The sequence below is a fragment of the Rattus norvegicus genome, chromosome Y, assembly GCF_036323735.1.
Source record: "Rattus norvegicus strain BN/NHsdMcwi chromosome Y, GRCr8, whole genome shotgun sequence".
Classification (NCBI taxonomy): Eukaryota; Metazoa; Chordata; class Mammalia; order Rodentia; family Muridae; genus Rattus; species Rattus norvegicus.
The window spans coordinates 24,223,329-24,240,773 of NC_086040.1; the positions used below are offsets into that span (position 1 = coordinate 24,223,329).

The 17,445-nt window shown below is 37.6% G+C and overlaps 1 long non-coding RNA gene across 1 annotated transcript in view; it reads right to left on the minus strand.

Annotated features, from left to right (window-relative positions):
• Nucleotides 1-12,532, minus strand: part of LOC134484346 (uncharacterized) — an 88,261-nt gene extending 75,729 nt beyond the window's left edge. Inside the window, exon 1 of the long non-coding RNA XR_010061754.1 lies at nt 11,563-12,532. This is a non-coding gene — a long non-coding RNA (uncharacterized LOC134484346). The remainder of the gene's footprint in view (nt 1-11,562) is intronic.
• Between the last annotated feature and the right edge of the window lie 4,913 nt (nt 12,533-17,445).

The window sequence follows — 17,445 nt, forward strand, 5'->3', positions numbered from 1 at the left end:
GAGATATAAAAGAAAAAAAACTGCCAACTAATCATAAGTATTGACTTGGAAATCTAAAATGATAGACAGAGTAATACTAGTGGAAAGACTGAGATGATGAAGTCTGAAATAGAGCACTTCTCTCTCCAAGATAGAAGTCTCAGACAGAGAGAAACTGGACAATAGGTATCCAAAGCACTGTAGAGTTTACTCTGAGCTGAGGACACAATACTTGTCCATCCCATCTTCCTTAGTAACTTTCTCTTTTTGACAAAATGTATAAAGTCCATGATCTGTCAGGAATACAACTGTGTCCTTTACAACACATGACTTTTAGAATATAGAAATGAATGATATAAAGTCTCTGACTACCAGGAAGCAAAAGATCAGGGAAGTGCAGATGCATCTGAGAGTCTCCCAGTTCCTGTTTCCCTTATGTGGAAGGCACAGAAAAAGGCTATCTCTTCAGTGATCCCACTCAACCCCTAACAAGGACACACTAAGCTTTCCCAAGCACCTCATATTTCTTCCTTGTTTTTTATACCAAGACATAAGTCCAGCTTCCTTCTCCCCATATCATATCTCTTCATCCTCTTTGTTCTAACTCCCAAATTGTCTCTGAATTAGAGGCCAATTAGTAAACACTAGAGTTATTGAAGGAAAATCTGAGAGGCAGTTGCAGTCATGACAACAGAAGGAGGTAGGGCTCACCAGGTTATAAGAGAGTTTTCATGGAGGTCCTAATGATGCTGTCACTGAGAACTACCTTGGTCTACTTGCTGAACACTTTTCCTTACATTGACCAGATTCGAGAGTGCCATTACCAGGTATGTCTCATGTGGCACAGGACACCTGTATGTACTACATCACTCTAAAGTAGAGACTTCTCTATGCTTCACCAGTGGTTACATGCTCATAATGCAGAAAGTTATTAAGGGGCATAGCATGGGTAAAAACGGTTTAGGAACATGGAGTGTAGGAGATTCTTGCAGATATTAGTTTTATTGACAGGTAATTCCTGTGACATACAGTTCAATTTTCTGGGTTTTCTCTCTTTCCCAAAGGCCATATTTTCTCTAAAACCTTTAATTGAATGAATATTGTATTTCAATTTCTTACTGTAATTCCTTGATAGGGGATTTTGTAAATGTTCCTCAATGTGGAATCAAAAATTCCATTTGCCAATTACATTTTCTGAAATGATTTTGGTCAGAGAGGGGGCCCACTATAGAGTGAGTATAAGAGTGTGAATACTGTGTACCTACTTCAAATGATGAATTCCCAAATCCTTATTTTATCAAAAAATTACCAGTCATCAGGAAAGCAAAGGACAATATGAAGTTTGAATTCAGTCCTCTAGTCCCATTTGATATCAGTACAACCCTTTGTACCTTCCAGTGTTCCCATGGCCAGACTTGATTGTTCAGGACTTTTTACCATAATTCTTTCTTAAGGACAAATGTAATCTACCAGATGATGGGCGGGGAGAAGAATGTCTTGAGGACCAATGAAACATCTTCTTCAATAGGTTCATAAAAACAGGAAGGAGTCTATTTGCATTGGCATTTGTGAATTCTACATTCTTGACATAGTTGGGCAGAATCCATGTTAACTTTCCATTGAACCATTTAGGTGTAGGAGCCACCAAACGTATATATGTATACATCAGCCAACAAAACTCGATAAAATTGATGAAGGTAAGAAATACATCCTGCCAGTAATTGGATAGAGATATTTAGTGAGAGACACAGATACAGCATGTCGAATACACAAGTGAATGCTGGTAGCAAACCATTGAACTGAAAACGTACCTCTTTTTGGTAAATTTAGAAAAAGGATTAGAAGATCTGAGGGTGCTTTCAACCCCATAGGAACAACTAAGCCAGTGAACCAGAGCTTTTGCTTACAAGACCAATATACAAAGAAAGTACATGGACTGACCTATGGTTCCAAATGCATACGGTGCTGAGGACGGCCTTTTTGGGCAACAATGGACATGAATCCCTTGGTCCTCCCTAGTTTGTCTCCCAGTTCAAGGGAATGTCAACAAACAGAAAGACTGGTTAGAGAAGTAGGAAAAGAGAACAAGTGGGATCTGAAGGGCAAGAAACTTGGAAAGAAAATTATATTTTAAATGTAAATATAGAAACATCCAGTTATTAAAAGCAATAAAATTTGCTAAAATGAGAAACATATAAAAGAGAAGAAAGTTGCCAAGTAATCGCACATATTGACTCAGAAATCTGAAGTGGTATTCAGAGTAATATTATTGGAGAGACTGAGATGATGAAGTCTCAACTACAAGTACTTCTCTCTCCGAGATATCAGTGTCAGACACAAACTGCAGTATAGATATGCAAAACATGGAGGAGTTTACTCGGAACTCAGTACTCAATACTTGTTTTTCACTACCTCCTTAGGACCTTTTCTTCTGACAAAAAGAGTAAAGGTCATAACCTCTCAGGAAAACAAATATGCCCTTCACAACACTTGCCTTTTGGAATAGAGAAATGAATGATATAATCCTACTGATTTCCAGAAACCATAAGAACAGGGAAGCACAGATGTATCTGACAGGCTCCCAGCTTCTGATTCCCATATCTGAAAGGCTCAGATAAGGCTATCTCTTCAGTGATATCACTCAACACCTACCAAAGACTCACTGAGCTTTCCTAAAAACCACATATTTCTTCCTTGTTTTTTATACCAAGACAGAAGACCAGCTTCCTTCTCTCCATTTCCAATCTCTTCATCCTCTTTGTTTTCACTCCCCTATTTGCTCTAAATTAGAGGCCAATTAGTAAACCCTAGAAATACTGAAGTATTTCTGAGAGGCAGTTGCAGTCAGGACAACACTTGTGACATCACAGAAGAAGTTATGGCTCTCCAGGTTACAAGAGAATTTTCAGGGAGGGCCTAAGGTGATGTTAGTGAGAAATGCCATGGCCTACCTGCTAAACAATTTTCCTTACACTGACCAAATTCGAGGGTGCCCTTTCCAGGTCCATCTCCTGTAACACAGTGGTATCCTTTAGGTACTCCATCTCTCTGAAGCTCGAGACTTCTCTCTGCTTGACTAGTGGTTACATGCTCTGAATGGAGAAAGTTAGTCAGGGTATTGGCATGGGTGGAAAATATTTATGAGCATGGAGTGTAGGGGATACTTCTAGATAATATTTTTATTGACAGGTCATTCCTGTGACATACAGTTCAATTTTTTAGGTTTTCTATGTTTCCCAAAGACCAGTATTTTCACTACACACATTTAATTGAATGAATACTGTATTTCAATTTCTTATTGTAAATTCCTTGATAGCGGATTTTGTAAATATTCCTCAATGTGTACTCAATAATTCGGTTTTCCAATTCCATTTTCTGCAATGATTTTGGTCACAAACCGTGCCCAGCTGCAGAGTGAGTATAACAGTGTAAATACTGTAATCCTACTTCAAATGATAAACTCCCAAATCCTTATTTAACAAAAAATTATGAGACATCAGGAAAGCAAAAAACAACACGGACTATTGAATTAAGTTCACTAGTCCCATTTGATAACAATACACTCTATCTAACATCCAGTGTTTGCATGCCCAGACTTGAGTATAGGATAATTTACCATGATTATTCTTAAGGCCAAACATAAAATACCCGATGATCGGTAGGGCAAAAAAGGTCTTGAGGACCAGTTAAACATCTACTTCAATAGGTTCATAAAAACAGGAGAGTCTATTTGAAATAGTCATTTGTGAATTCTACATTATGGACATATTTAGGCAGAATCCATGATAACATTCCACTTAACCACTTAGGTGTAGGAGACACCAAATGTATATATGTATACATCTGTCAAAAAAACTAGATAAAATTGATGAAGGTAAGAGGTGCATTCTGCCAGGAACCAGATATAAATATTTACTGAGAGACACAGATATAGCATGTCTAATACAGAAGTGAGTGCTGGTAACAAACCAGTGAACTTAAAATGGACCTCTTGTTGGTAAATTTTGAAAAAAAGAATTAGAAGAGCTGTAGGTGCTAACAAACCCATAAGAACAACGTTGCCAATGAACCAGAGACTTTTTATACTAGACCAATATAAAACGAAAGTACATGGACTGACCTATGGCTCCAAATGCATATGTTGCTGAGGATAGCCTTTTTGGGCAACATTGGAAAGAGAAGCCCTTGTCTTCCCTAGTTTGTCTCCCAGTTCAAGGGAATGTCATGCAGCAGAAAGGCTGGTTAGAAAAGAAGGAAATGAAACTGGTAGGGAACTTATGGTCAGGAAACTGGGAAAGGAAATAATATTTTAAATGTATATATAAAACATCTAGTAAAATAGAAAAAAATTGCTAAAAAATAAAAAAAAAACATGAATGATATAAAAGAGAAGAAAGCTGCCAAATATTCTAACATATTGACTCAGAAGTGGAAGTCAGGTTAATACTAGTATAAAGACTGAGATGATGAGGTCTCAACTAGAAGCACTTCTGTCTCCCATATATCAGTGTCAGACACAAGGTGCACTATAAGTTTCCAAAGCATTGAGGAGTTTAACTTGAGTTAGGGACACAATACTTGTTTTTTCTTCTTCCGTAGGTCCTTTTCTTCTTGACAAAAATAGTAAAGGTCATGAGCTCTCAGGAAATCTACTGTGCACTTCATAAAACTTGGTTTTGGAATAAAAAAATGAATGATATAATCCCTCTGTCATCCACGAACCATAAAAACAGGGAAGTCAAGATGTTTCTGAGAGTCTCCCAGCTCTTGATTACCTTATGTGGAAGGCTAAGATCAAGGCTATCTCTTCAGCGATACCACTCAACCACAACCCAGAACTCACTGAGCTTTCCAAACGACCTTGTTTTTATACCAAGACAGAAGGCCAGTTTCCTTTCCCCTATTTCCAATCTCATCATCCACTTTGTTATCACTCTCCAATTTTCTCTGAATTAGGGGCCAATTATTAATCCCTAGAGTTCCTGAAGGATATCTGAGAAGCAGTTGCAGTTATGAGAACAGTTGTGAAATCAGAGAAGAAGGTATGACTCTCCAGGTTACAAGAGTGTTTTAAGGGAAGGCCTAATGGTGATGTCACTGAGAACTGCCATAGCCTACATCCTGAACAACTTTCCTTACATTGACAGGATCGAGGGTGCCCTTTCCAGGTCCATCTCCATTGATGTGGAGGAAACCTTTACGTACACCATCTCTCTAAAGCTAGAGATTTCTGTCTACTTCAATAGAGGTTACATGTTCTGTGTGGAGAAAGTTAGTCAGGGTCTTGGCATGGGTAGAAAAGATTTAGGAACATGGAGTGTCGGAGATTCTTCTAGATAGTACTTATATTCCCAGGTTCATTCCTGTGACTCACTTCAATATTCTAGGTATTCTCTGTTTCCCAAAGGCCAGTATTTTCCCTACAGACGTTTAATTGAATGAATATTGTATTTCAATTTTTTAATGAAAATTCGTTGATAGGGGACTTTGTAAATATTCCTCAATGTGTACTCAAAAATTCTGTTTTCCAATTCCATTTTCTGCAATGATTTTGGTCACAAAGGGGGCCCAACTAAAGGGTGAATATAAAAGTGTAAATACTGTGTACCTACTTCAAATGGTAAACTCCCAAATTTTTATTTTCTTGAAAAATTACCAGACATCAGGATAGCAAAGGACAACATGGACTATTAAGTTTCTTGTCCCATTTGATATCAGTACTACACTCTCTAGCTTCCTGTGTTGTGAAGGCCAAAAGTAAGATACCAGATGATGTGCAGGGAGAAGAATGGTTTGAGGACCTGTTAAAGGTCTACTTCAATAGATTATAAAAACAGGAGGGATTCTTTTAAAAATTGTCATTTGTGAATTCTCCATTCTTGAAATAGTTGTGCAGAATCCATGTTAACATTCCTCTTAACTACATAGGTGTAGGATCCACCAAAAGTATATATGTTTACATCAGCCAACAAAACTAGATAAGATTGATGAAGGTAAGAAGTGCGTTCTTCCATGAACTGGATATAGATATTTCCTGAGAGACAGAGATACAGCAAGTCAAGTACAGAAGTGAATGCTAGTAGCAAACTAGTGAACTGAAAACGGACCACTTGTTAGTAATTTTTGAAAAAAAAATATTAGAAGAGCTGAAGGTGCTTTCAACCCCATAGGAACAACAATGCCAATGAACCACCACTTTCTCATACTAGACCAATATACAAAGAACGTACATTGAACCTATGGCTCCAAATGCATATGTGGCAGAAGATGAGATTTTGAGCAACTTTGGAAAGGAAGCACTTGTCTTCCCTAGCTTGTCTCCCAGTTTAAGGGAATGTCATGCAGCAGAAAGGCTGGTTAGGGAAGAAAGAAATGGAATGGTTAGGGATTTTATGGGCAGAAAACTGGGATAGGAAAGAATATTTTAAATGTAAATATAGAGAATTCCAATTAAAAAAATCAATAAATTTCTCTAAAAAATAAAAAAAATGAATGATATAAAGGAAAAGAAACCTGCCAAGTAATCACACATATTAACTCAGAAATCCGAAGTGTAATAGTAAAGTAAAATAGTGAAGTAATTAAATAGTGAAGTAGTCAGAGTAGTACTCGTGGAAAGTCTGGGATGATGAAATCTCAACTAGTAGCACTTCTTTCTTCCAAATATCAGTGTCAGACAGAAACTGCACTATAGATATCCAAAGCATGGAGGAGTTTACTCAGACCTAGGGACACAATACTTGTTTTTCACTTCTTCCTTATGACCTTCTCTTCTTGACAAATTGAGTATGGCCATGAGCTCTTAGGAAAACAACTGTGCCCTTCACAACACTTGGCTTTTGGAAGTAAGAAATGAAGGATATAAACTCTCCAGGAACCATAAGAACAGGGAAGTCCAGATTCTTCTGAGGGTCTCCCAGCTCCTGATTCCCTCATGTGGGAGACTCAGATCAAGGCTATCTCTTCACCCATAGCACTCAACCCCTATATATGTCTCACTGAGCTTTCCGTAGGACCATATATTTGTTCCTTGTATTTTGTACCAAGACAGAGGACCAGCTTCTTTCTCCCTATTTCTGATCTCTTCATCCTCTTTGTTATCACTCCCCAATTTGCTCTGAATTTAGAGGCCAATTAGTAAAACCTAGAGTTACTGAAGGAATATCTGAGAGACAGTTGCAGTCACGACAACTCATGTGATATCACAGAAGAAGCTAATGCTCTCCAGGATACAAGAGATTTTGCATGAATGAACTAACTATGATGTCTCTAAGACCTGCCATGGCCTATCTGCTAAAGAGCTTTCCTTAAATTGACCAGATTTGAGGGTGCCCTTTCCACATATATCTCCTATTACACAGTGGAAATGTTTACGTACTCCATCTCTCTAAAGCTAGTGACTTCTCTTTGCTTCATTAGTGGTTACATGCTCTGAATGGACAAAGTTAATCAGGGTCTTGGCATGAGTCGATAAGATTTAGGAATATGAGTTTAGAAGATTCTTCTAGATAATATTTTCTTTCCCAGGTTCATTCCTGTGACACACAGTTCAATTTTCTTCATTTTCTCTGTTCCCAAAGGCCAGTATTTTCCCTACAAACCTTTAATTGAATGCATTTGTATTTCAATTTTTATTGAATATTCCTTGATAGGTGACTTTATATATATTCCTGAATTTGTACTCAAAAATTTGCTTTTCCACTTCCATTTTCTGCAATGATTTTAGCAACAAAGGCGCCCAGCTATAGAGTGATTATAACAGTGTAAATAGGGTGTACCTACTTCAAATGGCATTCTCCAAATTCCTATTTCATCCAAAAATTTCCAGATATCAATAAACCATAGGACCACATGGAGTATAGAATTTGGTTCTCAGGTCCCTTTTGATCTCGGTTCTTCAATATCTCTTTTCCAGTGTCTCAGGGTTAGATTTGAGGTTTTTGGATATTTTACCATGATTCTTTCTTGAGGCCAAACATAAGATAGAGAAGTATGGGAAGTGATAAGAATGGCTTCAGGACCAGGGAAACCTCAACTTCAATAGTTTCATAAGAACAGGAGGGAATCTATTTGCCAATTCTATTTGTGGATTCTACATTCTTGACCCAGTTGCACTGAATCCATGATAAAATTCCCCCTAACTTCATACAGTAGGAGCCACCAAAAGTAATATATATGTGTATATATATATATATATATATATATATATATATATATATATATATATCAGCCACCAAAACTAGATAAGATTTAGGAAGCTAAGTGCATTCTACCAGGAACTGGATATAGGTCTTGCCTGAGAGAGAGCTGGAGCATATCAAATACAGGAGTGAATGTTAGTGGCAAACCAGTGAACTGAAAACAGACCTCTTGTTGGTAGGTTTTGAGAAAGTATTACAAGAGTTGAAGGTGCTGTTAACCCCAAAAGAAAAACAATGTCAATGAAACAGAGCTTTCTGGAAATAGACCAATATTCAAAGAATGAACACGGACAGACCTATGGCTCCAAATGTATATTTGGCAGAGGATGGCTTTGCTGGCACCAATGGAAGGAGAAGTCCTTGGTCTTATGTTGGTTTGTCACCCAGTTCAAGGAAATGTCAAGGGGTAGAAGTATGGTTAGATAAGAAAGGATTGTGAACAGGTAGTGATCTTATGGGCAGGAAACTAAGAAAGGAAATAATATTTTAAATGTAAATATAGACTCATCCACTTTAAAAACACTAAAATTTTATAAAAAATAAGAAAGAAAGATATAAAAATAAAGAAAACTGCCAACTAATCACAGTTATTCACTCAGAAATCTATAGTGGTATTCAGAGTAATACTAGTGGAAAGACAAAGATGATGGAAGTCTCAATTAGAAGAACTTCTCTCTCCCAGATATCAATGTCAGACACAAACTGCACTATAGGTATCCAAATCTTGGAGGAGTTTCCTCTGAGCTGTGGACATAATACATGTCCATCCTTCTTCTTTAGGACCTTTTTCTTAGGACAAAAATAATAAAGGCCATAGATCTCAGAGAAACAACTGTGCCATCTCAAACTCTTGGCTTTGCAATAAAGAAATGAATGATATAAATCCTCTGACATCCAGGAACCATTAGAACAGGGAAGTCCAGATGCTTCACTGAAGCTTCCAGATCTTGATTCCCATATGAGTAAGGCTCAGATCAAGTCTATCTCTTCAGTGATACCACTCAACCCCTACCAAGGGCTCCCTGAACTTTCCAGTACCACTTATATCTTCACTTTTTTTAATACTAAGACAGAAGGCAAGCTTCCTTCTCCTCTTCTCTGATCTCTTCATCCTGTTTGTACTCCCTCCCAAATGGCTGTTTTCTCTGAATAAGTGGCCTATTAGTAAACTGGAGAGGTACTGAAGGAATATCTGAGAGGCAGTTCCTGTCAGGACAATACTTGTTACATCACAGAAGAAGCTAGGGCTCTCCAGTTACAACAGATTTTTCAGGTGGTGCCTATTTATTATGTCACTGATAACTGGCAGGGCCTACCTACTGAACAGCTTTACTTACATTGACCAGATTCGAGGGTGTCCTTTCTAGGTCTGTCTCCTTTGGCACAGTGGAAACCTTTACGTACTCCATCTCTCTAAAGCTACAGAATTCTCTCTGCATCACTAGTGGTTACATGCTCTTATGGAGAAAGTTAGTCAGGGCCTTGGCATGTGTCCCAAAGATCTAAGAATATGGAGTGCAGGAGATTCTACTGGATAATAATTTTATCCCTAGTTCCATTCCTCTGGCTTATAGTACAATTTCCTCAGATATCTCTCTTTTCTAAAGGCCAGTATTTTCCCTACAGATCTTTTGTTTAGTGAATATTTTATTAAATTTTTTTGTACATTTCTTGATAGTGGAATATATATATATATATATATATATATATATATATATATATATATATATATACACATATATATATTGCTGAATGTGTACTCAAATGTTCTATTATCCTATTCCATTTTTTTGCTATGATTTTGAAACAAAGGGGGCCCAGCTCTATAGTTCTAAATATCTTGTATTTACTTAAATGATAAACTCCCAAATCCTTATTTTATCCAAAAATTACCAGATATTAGTAAAACAAAGGACAGCATAGACTATATGATACATTTCTGTAGTCGCATTAGATAGCAGTTCTCTAATATCTATCTTCCTGTGTTTCAAGGGCCAGACTTGAGGGTTTTGGATGTTTTACCATGATTCTTTCTGAAGTCCAAACATAAGGTTCATGTCATGGGCTGAGGGATGAGGGGCTTGAGGTGCAGTGAATCTTCTACTTCAATAGGTTCATAAGAATAGGATGGAGTCTCTTTGGCTTAGTCATTTGTGGATTCTAAATTCTTGACCTAGTTTCACAGAATCCTTGTTAAAAATCAACAAAACACCCTAGCTGTATGAGGCACCAAATAAATCTTAGCCATTCTGATTGGTGTGCTGTGGAACCTCAGGATTTTTTTTTTATTTCCATTTACCTAATGGTTAAATATGTTGATATTCCTCAGTTGAGAATTCATTGTTCAGCTCTACACACACACACACACACACACACACACACACACACACACACACTCAGCAACCAAATGTAGATAAGATTGATGAAGCTAAGTAGTCTATGCTGCCAGTGAACTGAAAACGGACATCTTTTTGGTAGAGTTTGAGAAAGGATTAAAAGAGCTAAAGGTGCTTTCAACCCTATAAGAACAACAATGATAATGAACCAGAGATTTCTGGTACTAAACCAATATTCAAAGACTATACATGGATAGAACTATGGCTCCAACGGCATAAGTGGCAAAGGATAGCGTTGTTGGTCACCAATGGAAGGAGAAGTCCAATGGAAGGAGAAGTCCTTGGTACTGCCTGGGTTTGAATCCAAGTTCAAGGCAAAGTCAGCGGGCAGTAAGGTGGGTTATATAAGAAGGTTAGCGGATTTAGATATGGCAATTGTGGAAAAGAAACTGGGAAAGGAAATAACATTTGAAATGCAAATGTAGAAATATCCCAATAAAAAAGCAATAAAATTGTATTAAAAAATAAAAAAATTGAAAGAAAGAAAAGAAACCTGCCAGATAATCAAACCTATTGACAGAGAAATCTAAACAGTCACTGTCTGGAAATGGTATTCAGTGTAATACTAATGGAAAGACTGAGATGATGAAGTCTCAACTAGATCCCTTCCAGATATCAGTGTCAGACACAAATTGCACTACAGGTATACAAAGCTTGGAGGCATTTACACTGAGTTGAGGACACAATACTTGTCTTTTCTTTGTTTCTTTGGACCTTTTTCTTCAGGGCAGAAAGAGTAAAAGCCATGAGCTCTGAGGAGAACAACTGTGCCCTTCCCAACAACTAGTTTTGGAATGAAGAAATTGATTATATAAACTCTCTGATTTACAGGAACCATAAGAACAGAGAAGTCCAAATGCTTCTGAGAGGGTCCCAGCTCCTGATTTGCATATGTGGAAGGCTCAGATCAAGGCTATCTGTTCAGCAATACCAGTCAACCCCTACCAAGGAGGCACTGAGTTTTCCCAAGCACACATATTACTTACCTTTTTTAGACAAAGACAGAATGGCAGTTTCCTTCTACCCATTTCTGATCTTTTCATCCTCTTTGTTCTTACTCCCAAATGGATGTTTATTCTGAATTAGATGCCTATTACTGAACCCTAGAGGTACTGAAGGAATACCTGAGATGCAGATGAAGTCATGACAACAATTGTGACATCACAGAAGAAAAATCTCTCCAGGTTACAAGAGATTTTTCAGGCAAGGCCTAATGATGATATCACTGAGAACTGCCATGGCCTACCTGCTGAACAGCTTTCCTTACATTGACCATATTTGAGGGTGTCCTTTCCTGATATGTCTCCTGTGAAACAGTGGAAACCTTTATATCCTCCATCTCTGTAAAACTATAGATTTCGCTTTGCTTTATATGAGATTACATGCTCTGAACAGAAAAAGTTAGTCAAGGGCTTGGAATGGGTAGAAAAGGTCTTTTAACATAGAATGGATGGGATTCTTTTGGATATTAATGTTATTCCCAGGTACATTTCGTGAAATACAGTTCAATTTTGTTTCTCTTCTCTGCTTCCCAAAGGCCAGTATTTTCACTACGGACCTTCAATTGAATTAATATTGTGTTTCACTTTCTTACTGTACATTCCTCGATATGGGACTTTATAAATATTTCTGAATGTGTACTCAAAAATTCCGTATTCCAATTCCTTTTTCTGCAATGATTTTGTAAACAAATGTGGCCTAGCTCTAGAATGAGTATAACAGTGTACATATTGTGTACCTACTTGAAATGATAAACTCACAAATCCTAATTTTATCCCAAAATTACCAGACATCAGTAAAGCAAAAAACAACATGGACTGTAGAATTCGCTTCTCTAGTCCCATTTGATACCAGTTCTGCATTATCTACCTTACTGTGTTCCCGTGGCAAGACTAGAGTGTTGTGGATGCTTGACTATGATTCTTTCTTCAGGCCAAACATAAGATTCACGAGGTTTGGCAGGGTGAGGAATGGCGAGAGAGAGAGAGAGAGAGAGAGAGAGAGAGAGAGAGAGAGAGAGAGAGAGAGAGAGAGAGAGATGTAGACGGAGATGCAGGTGTAGATGTAGATATAGATATAGATATACAGATATATATATATGTATATATATGTATATATATATGTATATATATGTGTGTGTGTGTGTGTGTGTGTGTGTGTGTGTGTGTGTGTGTCTGTGTGTATCAGCCACCAAAACTAAATAAGATTGATGAAACTTAGAATTGCATGATCAGAAGATATGGATATAGGAGACACAGCTGGAACATGTCAAATACAAAAGTGAATGGTAGTAACAAAAAAGTGAACTGAAAGCACATCTCTTGTTGGTAGATTTTTGAGGAAGGATTACACGAGCTGAAGGAGCTTTCAGTCCAATAAAAAAGACAATGCCAATGAACCGGAGTTTTCTTGTACTATATGAATATTCAAATATAGTACATGGATAGACCTATGGCTCCAATTTCATATGTAGCAGAGAATGTCCTTGCTGGGCACCAATAGAAGGAGATGCCCTTGGTCTAAACTGGGTTTTATTACCAATTCAAGGGAATGTCAAAGGGCATAAAGGGAAATTATATAAGAAGTGTGGGGGGACGGGGAGGGATCTTATGGACAGGAAACTGGGAAAGGCAAAAATACTTGAAATGTAAATATGGAAAAATCAAATTAAAAAGCAAAAAAATTGCTAAAAAATAAAAAGAATTAAATATGTTAAAGATATGAAAACTGCCATCTAATCATACATATTGACTGAGAAATCTGAAGGGTCACAACCAGGCAATGGGAGACAGAGTAATATTAGTGGAAAAATGATATGATGAACTATAAACATGTCTCTCTCCCAAATACCAGTAACAGAGACAAACTGCACTATAGGTATCCAAATAATCGAGGAGTTTACTCTGAGCTGAAGACACAATACTTGTCTTTCACTTCTTCCTTAGGACCTTTTTCTTCTGGGCAAAAAAAAAAAAAAAATAAAAGCCATCAGCTCTAAGGAAAAGAACAGTGCCCTTCGCAACGCCTGGTTTTTGGGATAAAGATATTAATGATATAAACTCTCTAACAGGAACCACTTGAAGCAGGGAAGTCCAGATGCTTCTGACACGCTCCGAGCTCCGAGCTCCTGATCCCATGTGTGGAAGGCTCAGATCAATTCTATCTCTTCAAGGTAACTACTCAACTCCTAACGAGGACTCAGTGAGATTTCTCTGGGTGGACATATTTCTTCCTTTTTTCTTATACCAAGACAGAAGTCCATCTTCATTCTCCCCATCTCTGAGCTTTTCATCCTCTTTGTTCTCACTCCCAAATTGATGTTTCCTCTGAAATAGAGGCCAATTAGTAAAACCTATAGGTGCTGAAGGAATATACGAGAGGCATTGCAGACATGACAACATGATATCACAGGAGAAACTAGGGATCTCCAGGATACAAGAGATTTTTTCATGGAGGGCCTAATGATGATGTAACTGAGAATTTCCATGGCCTACCTCTAAACAGCTTTCTTTACATTGAGCAGTTTCGAGAGTGCCGTTTCCAGGTATGTGCCCTGTAACACAGGGGAATCCTTTATGTACTCTGTCTCTCTAAAGCTAGAGACTTCTCTTTGCTTCATTACTGTTTACATGTACTGAATGGACAAAGTTAGTCTTGGCAGGGGTAGAAATGATCTAGACACACAGAGTAGAGGAGATACTTCTGGATAATAATTTTATTCCCAGATCAATTCCTGTGACATACAGTGCAATTTCCTAGGTTTTCTGTTTCCTAAAGGACAGAATTTGCCCTACAGTATTTTGACTGAATATTGTATTACATTTTCTTATTGTACTTCTTTTATTGGAGACTTTGTATATATTCCTTTGTATATATATTTGTGTACTCAAAAACTGTATTTTCCAATTCATTTTTTGCACTGATTTTGGCAACAAAGAGGGTCGAGCTATAGAGTAAATCTAAGACTTTAAATATAGTGTACCTAATTCAAATGATAAACTCCCAAATCCTTATTTTATCCCAATATTACCAGACATCAGTAAAGCAAAGGACAAAATGAACTACAGATTATGTTTCTTGTAGTCCCATTAGATATCAGTACTCTAATATCTGAATTCCTGAGTTCTCAGGGACAGACTTGAGGGTTTTAAATAAATTACCCCGATTCTTTCTTTTGGTAAAACATGAGATTCAGGAGGATGGGCAGGGAGAAAAATCACTTGAGGTCAAGATAAACCTCAACTTCAATAGTTTCTTAAGAACAGGAGGGAGTCTATTTGACATTGTCATTTGGGGATTCTACATTCATGACCTAGTTTCCCAGAAACCATGTTAAAATTCCACCTAACATCCTAGCTGTAGGAGCCACCAAAATATGTGTGTGTGTGTGTGTGTGTGTGTGTGTGTGTGCATACATTTTCTATATATTTTATATATATATATTTCAGACACCAAAATTAGATAAGATTGATGATGCTAAGAAGTGCATGCTGTCTGGAAAACAAGGGCACTGGAGAAAACTTCCTGAAGAAACCATGGCCTATGATCTAAGATCAAGAATCAACAAATGGGATCTCATAAAACTGAAAAGCTTTTGAAGGCAAAGGATACTGTGGTTAGGAAAAAACAGCAACCAACATATTGGGAAAAGATTTTGACCGATCCTACAACAGATAGAGGGTATATATATATATATATATATATATATATATATATATATATATATATATATATCCAAATTATACAAAGAACTAAAGAAGTTAGACCGCCACAGGGAGTCAAATATCCTGTTAAAAAATGGGGTTCAGATCTAAACAAAGAATTCACAGCTGATGAACACGGAATGGCAGAGAAACACCGAAAGAAATGTTCAACATCTTTAGTCATAAGGGAAATAAAAATCAAAGCAACCCTGAGATTTCACCTCACACCAGTGAGAATGGCTAAGATCAAAATCTCAGGGGACAGCAAGTGCTGGCAAGGATGTGGAGAAAGAAGAACACTCCTCCATTGTTGGTGGGATTGCAGACTTGTACAACCCTTCTGGAAATCAGTCTGGAGGTTCCTCAGAAAATTGGACATTGAACTACCTGAGGATCCAGCTATACCTCTCTTGGGGATATACTCAAAAGATGCCCAAACATATAAAAAGACACGTGTTCTACTATTTTCATAGCAGCCTTATTTATACTTTCCAGAAGCTGGAAAGAACCCAGATGCCCTTTAACAGAGGAATGGATACAGAAAATGTGGTACATCTACACAATGGAATATTACACAGCTATCAAAAACAATGCCTTCATGAAATTCATAGGCAAATTGATCGAACTGCAAAATATCCTGAGTGACGTAACCCAATCACAGAAAAACACACATGGTATGCACTCATTGATAAGTGTCTATTAACCCAAATGCATGAAATATCCTAGATGCACAGAACACGTGATACTCAAGACGGATGATCAAAATGCGAATGCTTCACTCCTTCTTTAAAAGTGGAACCAGAATACACTTGGCATGGAATAGGAAGGCAAAGATCAAATGAGTGGCAGAAGGAAAACCCATTCAGAGCCTGCCCCACATGGGGCCAATACATATACAGTCACCCAATTAGAAAAGATCGATGAAGCAAAGAAATGCAGACTGACAGTTACCACATGTAAATCTCTCCTGAGAGTCACAGTCAGAATACAGCAAATACATAGGTGAATGCCAGCAGCAAACCAATGATCTGAGAAAGGGAACTGCGTTGTAAGAATCAAAAAAAGGACTGGATGACCTTGAAGGGGCTCGAGACCCCATATGAACAACAATACCAACCAACCAGAGCTTCCAGGGAGTAAGCCACTACCCAAAGACTATACATGGACTGACCCTGGACTCTGACCTCATAGGCATCTATGAATATCCTAGTAAGAGCACCAGTGGAAGGGGAAGCCCTTTGTCCTTCTAAGACTGAATCCCCAGTGAACGTGATTTTTGGGGGGCTGGAGGTAATGGGGGGAGGATGGGAAGGGGATCACCCATATAGAATTGGTTATACAATGGACACCTTTACATACTACATCTCCCTAAAGTTAGAAACTACTTCTTGCTTCATTAGTGTATACATGCTGTAAATGTAGAAGGTCAGGCACTGGGCATACAGAGAAAAGATCTAGGAACATGGGGTGAAGTAGATTCTTCTGGACAATCATTTTATTCCCAATTCCATTCCTCTGACATACAATTCAATTTCCTAGGTTTTCTATGTTTTCCACAAGCCAATATTTTTTCTACAGACCTTAATTGAATGAATTTCACATTAAATTTTCTTATTTTACATTCCTTGATAGGGGACTTTATAAATATATTCCTGAATGTGTACTCAAAACTTCTGTTTTCCAATTCCAATTTTTTAAATGATTTTTTCAACAAAGGGGACTCAGCTATAGAGTATAATAATTTATTTTTTTTTTTTGGTTCTTTTTTATTTTTCGGAGCTGGGGACCGAACCCAGGGCCTTGCACTTCCTAGGTAAGCGCTCTACCACTGAGCTAAATCCCCAGCCTGAGTATAATAATTTAAATATTATGTACCTACTTCAAAGAATAAACTCCCTAAACCTTATTTTATCCAAAAATTACCAGAAATCAGTAATGCAAAAAACACCATGGAGTATAGAATGCAGTTCTCTAGTCCCATTAGATATCAGTTCTCACATATCTACCTTCCTGTGTTCCCAGTCCCTGACTTGAGGGTTATGGATGTTCTACCATGATTATTTCTACAGGCCAAACAATATTCAGAAGGATCGGCAGTGAGAGGAATGGCTTTAGGTCCACTAAAACCTCAATACCAATATGTTCATATGAAAAGGAGGGAGTCTA